The sequence below is a fragment of the Hevea brasiliensis genome, chromosome 10, assembly GCF_030052815.1.
Source record: "Hevea brasiliensis isolate MT/VB/25A 57/8 chromosome 10, ASM3005281v1, whole genome shotgun sequence".
In the NCBI taxonomy this organism is placed as follows: domain Eukaryota; kingdom Viridiplantae; phylum Streptophyta; class Magnoliopsida; order Malpighiales; family Euphorbiaceae; genus Hevea; species Hevea brasiliensis.
The window spans coordinates 54,941,308-54,947,307 of NC_079502.1; positions in this window are offsets into that span (position 1 = coordinate 54,941,308).

Consider the following 6,000-nt stretch of genomic DNA (forward strand, 5'->3'; position numbering starts at 1 on the left):
TCTGTTCATGTGGCCTTAGCTGCCTGGAAGCCTAAGAGACCACCTTCCCCTCTTGCATCAATACACACCCTAACCCATTATGAGAGGCGTCACTGTAGACCACAAAGTCCTTTCCTGACACTGGCTGTGTTAACACTGGTGCCTCTGTCAACATAGCCTTCAACTTCTCAAAACTGGTCTGACACTTGTCATTCCAGTCAAATCTGACATTCTTGTGTAACAACTTGGTCATTGGAGCAGCTATTAAGGAAAATCGCTTCACAAATCTTCTGTAATACCCAGCTAGCCCCAAGAAACTTCTAACCTCAGTTATATTCCTAGGAGGCTTCCATTCCATCACTGCTTCTATTTTCTTGGGATCCACTCTAATCCCATAAGCTGACACTATGTGTCTAAGGAATGCAATCTCATTCAACCATAAGTCACACTTGGATAACTTAGCATACAGCTTCTTTTCTCTCAGGGTTTGCAGAACAATCCTCAAATGTTCATCATGTTCTTCCCTGGTCTTGGAATACACCAAAATATCATCAATAAAGACCACTACAAACCGATCTAGGTATGGATGGAAGATACGGTTCATAAGGTACATGAATGCTGCTGGTGCATTTGTTAGGCCAAAGGGCATCACCAGAAACTCATAATGCCCATGCAGAGTCCTGAATGCAGTCTTTGGCACATGTACATCCCTCACCCTCAACTGATGATACCCTAATCTGAGATCAATCTTAGAAAATACTCCTGCTCCCTTCAACTGATCAAACAGATCATCAATTCTAGGCAACGAATATTTACTCTTCACAGTTACTTTATTCAACTGCTGGTAATCGATGCATAGCCTTAAAGTCCCATCCTTCTTTTTCAAAAAAAGCACTGGAGCTCCCCATGGTGACACACTAAGGCGTATAAACCCCTTATCAAGCAACTCTTGCAACTGAGTTTTCAACTCCCTCAATTCAGTGGGTGCCATCCTATAAGGAGCAATGGAAATGGGTGCTGTACCCGGCATTACCTCAATAGCAAACTTGACTTCCCTTTCTGGTGGTAAACCAGGCAACTCTTCAGGAAATACATCTGGGAAGTCTCTTACTGTGGGTATATCACTCAGGTTTGGCTTAACTTGTCTAGTATCAACCACGTGTGCTAGGTAAGCTTTACAGCCTTTTCTCATCATTCTTCTTGCAACTGTGGCTGAGATAACATTGGACAGGAAATCTATCCTTTCACCCACAACAGTGATCTCATTACCCTCAGAAGTTTTCAGAGAAATTCTCTTCAATTTATAATCAACTATTGCCTGATGACGTGACAACCAGTCCATTCCCAAAATCACGTCAAACTCATGGAAGGGCAACTCAATTAGATCTGCCGAGAATTCATACCCTTTAATCCTTAACGGGCAACCCTTGTACACTTTGTTCACCACGACACTGTGGCCCAACGGATTAGTGACCAAAATGACTTGGCCACTCTCCCTACTAGTATCCCCCTTTCTATAGGTAGGTTGATGCAGATGTATGAATGAGTGGATCCTGGATCTACTAATGCATGCACAGATGTACTATAGAGGGAGAACGTACCCCTGATGACGTCTGGTGCATCTTGTTCCTCCTGAGCTCTCATGGCATAGGCTCTGGCAGGTGGTCTGCCCTCAGGCCTCTTTGCTGGCTTAGATGCAGGCCTCTGTGATGGTCCCACTGCCTCAGATTTGCCAGATTTCCTACCTCTTTGTGGTGCAGGAGCAAGTCTGTCTGCTTGTGTTGGAGCAGCTGTACTAGTTCTTCGTGGACAGTTCCTCAGCTGATGCTCTGTCGACCCACACCTTAAGCAGGCACCAGTCACTCTCCAACACTTCCCCTTATGCCACTTCAAACAATGTGGACATGCAGAAGATGCTGGGGCTGGTCCCCTGAACCCCATCCCTGGAGAGCTGCCCACTGATGGTGTGGACTGACCTCTCCTAGGGATAAACTGTGGCCTGGGCCCCTGAGACTAACCCTGACCTTGTGGTTGACCTGAACTCTGTGCAAGTGGACCTTTGAACTTCTTCCCAGGTGCAGGAGATGAATTAGATTGACCCGAGCCCCTCTTCTCCTGTCTCTCTCTTATGGTCTGCTCACTTATTCTAACCTTTTCAACTTTTATTGCAGCTTCCACTAACTTGGTAAAGTCTGTGATTCCCAAGGCTGTAATCATGATCTTTATGTTGTTATTTAATCCCTCTTCAAATCTCTTACACCTTTCGGCCTCATTAGGGACTATCTCCCTTTCGTAGCGACTTAATCTGACAAATTCTTTTTCATACTCGGCCACTGTCAGCTGTCTCTGACTCAGGTTAATGAACTCTCTTCTTCTCTCTTCCAGGTATACACTACCCACATATTTCTTCTTGAATTCTGAGAGGAAGAAGTCCCAAGTTATTACTTCTGGTTACACTTCACTAGACACCGTATGCCACCATTCATATGCATCATCTTGTAACAGAGATATGCCAGCTTCTAGGTTTTGCTCTGGAGTGCAGTGGAGTTGTTTTAAAACTCTGCCTGTTCTGTTCAACCAATTTTCGGCTGCAATAGAATCATCTTCTCTCTTGCCAAAGAAGTCCACTGCTCCAAATTTTCTCAATCTTTCCAGGTGTGATTTCGGTTGTGGAGGTGGTGGTGGCGATGGCATTACCCCGGCCATTTGTTTGAAGAATTCGGCCATTTGCTGGAACACGGCCTGTGGAGGTTGAGCAGGCTCTGATGGAGCTGGTGGAGCAGGTTCTCCCCTATCCCCAGTCTCAGCTACTGCAGGTGGAGCATGACTCTCCACTTCCTCCTCAACTGCCCTCTAAGATGAAGGGTCCATATCCTATTTGACAAAGACAACAGATCTGCATTAGTGTCACCTCGACTCTTACAAATGCAATGCATTGTATGGACTCAATCTTGGCCCAGAAACGCCTAAACCGTGCTCTAATACCACTAAATGTGACACCCCTTACCCGTCTACGGTGTAGCCGAGCAAGTTATGCCACTCAGTGTGTCGGAACACCAATTCATGTTTCAATTTCAATTAATCCCTTTTTATTCATTTATTTATAATTTTTGATAAATCTAAATTTTTTCGTAAATTTTATAGAAAATCCGGCAGAGTGCCGGCTATAAATTGGAAAACAATTCTTCTGAACCTGTTTAAAAACACTTCCAACAGAATTATAATCTCAATCTTAGTCAACCACCAACATTTTTCAATAATTTCTCAAATCAATTAAGTATCACAAAATTCACATTCATCTCATATCACACCCAATTCAATGAGAAATACTCATATTTATTTCTGAACACAGCTCGTAGGTAATTACAGCAAAAATATGATTACATGAGTTTATGATATACATAACAAAAGTTTACAAATACAATAGACTTAGGTAGCCCAATGTCCTGCCAATGCACTGCAATTTGTGAGGTGACTTTGAACTCTGAGTGCAGATCTGAAAACTCACCCTGTATGAGGTCTACTGGACTCCCCAGCTATGTCTCAAGTACCTGCGCGTGGCAAAAGCAACGCGCTAAGCAATTCTACTTAGTGGTGACAATATAAAATAAAATAAAATAATAACATGTATGCAGAATGTATGTTTACATTTTTGGTAGACTTAATTTCAAATATTTATTGCAATATTATTCGATTAAAGTTAGGTAAGATTTATTAATATTGCCCAAGTAACCTATACTAGTTAACTAGACTGGATAAATGGGTAAACTGATACTGGATATAAAGTACCTTGGACCATCACACCATGGGTCACATAGTGTCTCCCGGTGTGCAACATAACAGCTAATAAGCTGTAATAATTATCGGGGATTAAACCCGAGCATAACAACTCAATATCATAGCCAAAGGCTATTATGTCACAGAATGGCATGGAAAGCCATGAAATACAGAATGGCATGAAGCCATATGCAGTATTGCTAACAGAACCCTATTGGCATGCCAACTTATCCAAACCAATCACATTAGGCCTACTAGGGCATTTAACACTTTTTATTTATGTAATTCTTTGAAATTGAATTTTTATGATTACTATTCATTTCATTGGTCAACCAAAATGTTGACTTTTGCATTGGCAATAGGTAAATTAGTTTAAATATCATCAACATACCACATTTTGCATTTTAAACTTGTTGGTATTGATTGCCAATACCATCTCTAAGCTTAATGTGAATTGGACAGAATTTTCAGTTTTCAAGCTTTGGGTTTACTGTTCCATTAATTACTGTTGCAGTGGGAATTTGGAAAAATGATAAGCATAAAAGTTGTTTCTTATTTTGTCTAGTTGAATTTCCTATTTTGAATCACTCCATTTGGAGTTTTGTAACTCAAGTTATTATCCATAAACCACAACTAGCCGGATTGAAATTTTTCTGGACTGACCATATCTATAGTGCAGTAAACAGTGACTTCAACTCACTTGTTGAATAGGTTCTGGTCATAATTTGAGTTAGGTTTCTTCATAAAAGTTGTTGGTCTACATCTCAGCTTGTTTTGGGTAAAATTTCAGGTCAATTGGATCATTCTACACTGAGTTATGGCCAAATGACCAAATACTGTTCATTTAGTCATTCTGCAGAAAAAGACTGCAGGTCACCCAGATTGGGGCAAGCTTTTGGTCCACTTGGTTTGGTCTTATGGGCATGGTTTCTTCACCAAAGTTGTGCCATTATATGTAAAGTTTCATGTCCAATTGGCCAAAAACCAATTGAACCTCTACAATTCAAGTTATTGCTGCCCGAACCTGCTGGACTCATGTCCAATTTTGCAGGTCACCTAGGGCAGCCACACTAAACCTAAATCCCATCACTCAACACACTTCATTTTTGGTTTAAACAGAACTAAATGGTCACTAATTGACCATTAATACCCATTTTCATCATCACATGGTCAAAGTCCCATTTCTCCAACCCAAACCCTAACTCAAACATTACCATTCATGCATTTTCATTGCATTTCTTCAATCCACTTACAAAATGCACATTAAGGGCAGCCATAATAACCTTTTAACTTCATTAAATCATCATAAAAAAACCCTAACCATGGCTGCCAAAAATTTAGGGTTTACATACAATTGGTATCCAATAATTTTTCTTTGTAATTTACACTCATTTATACTTACTCAACATAAATTTGAAGAGAAACATAAGTTTAAGTCACTAACCTCTTTTAGCTCAAATCCAAGCCAACCAAAACTTTAATTTTTCTTCAAAATTTTGCTGCCCAAAGCTTCCTCAAGGTGTGGGGTGAATTTTTTGTGAAGACAACTAGGGCTTTTATGGTGTGGAAGCTAGGGAAAATCAAGCTTGAAAAAGCTTGTCCATGGAGGTTAGGGAAGGAATCGTTTATGGCAAGGAAGAAAGAAGAAATGAGAAATCTGGTTTTTCTCTAATTTTTCAGCCCATTTGTCTCTTTTAAATATAGTTATGCCATGTGTCAACATTGGGTTGGGTGAAAGCACACTAATGACATCATGTGATGTCATAAATTCCCATTTAATTCATTTTTTTCTTTTCTTTTCTACTCATTTTCAATTCAATTTTTAGTCATATTTATTCATATTTTATGTCATAAGAATTATTTACTTAACTGGACAAGTCGGCCAAAAATCACGTCTGAAGGCGAAATGACCAAAATGCCCTCCGTTTAGCTTAACGAGCCAAAATTGTCTGTACCGATTGAAAATTTTTTCTAAGTATTTTCTTGGAATTCTAATGCCATAAGAACCTCAATAACCCTTCTCTGGAGTCCCATAAATTATTTTATAATTTTCCCCCCCGGTCTAGGGTTCCTTGTTGCGAGAACCGCAACTTCTCACTAGGTTACCCATCGCTAGGGCACCGGCTCATTTAACTTGGTTGTATTTTATTTCTAAAATTTTTCCTAAATTTTTCTTATTAATATTTGAGTTAATTATGGCTCTTCACTTTAGTTTAAATATTTTTCCGGACGTTCTAGCTATCC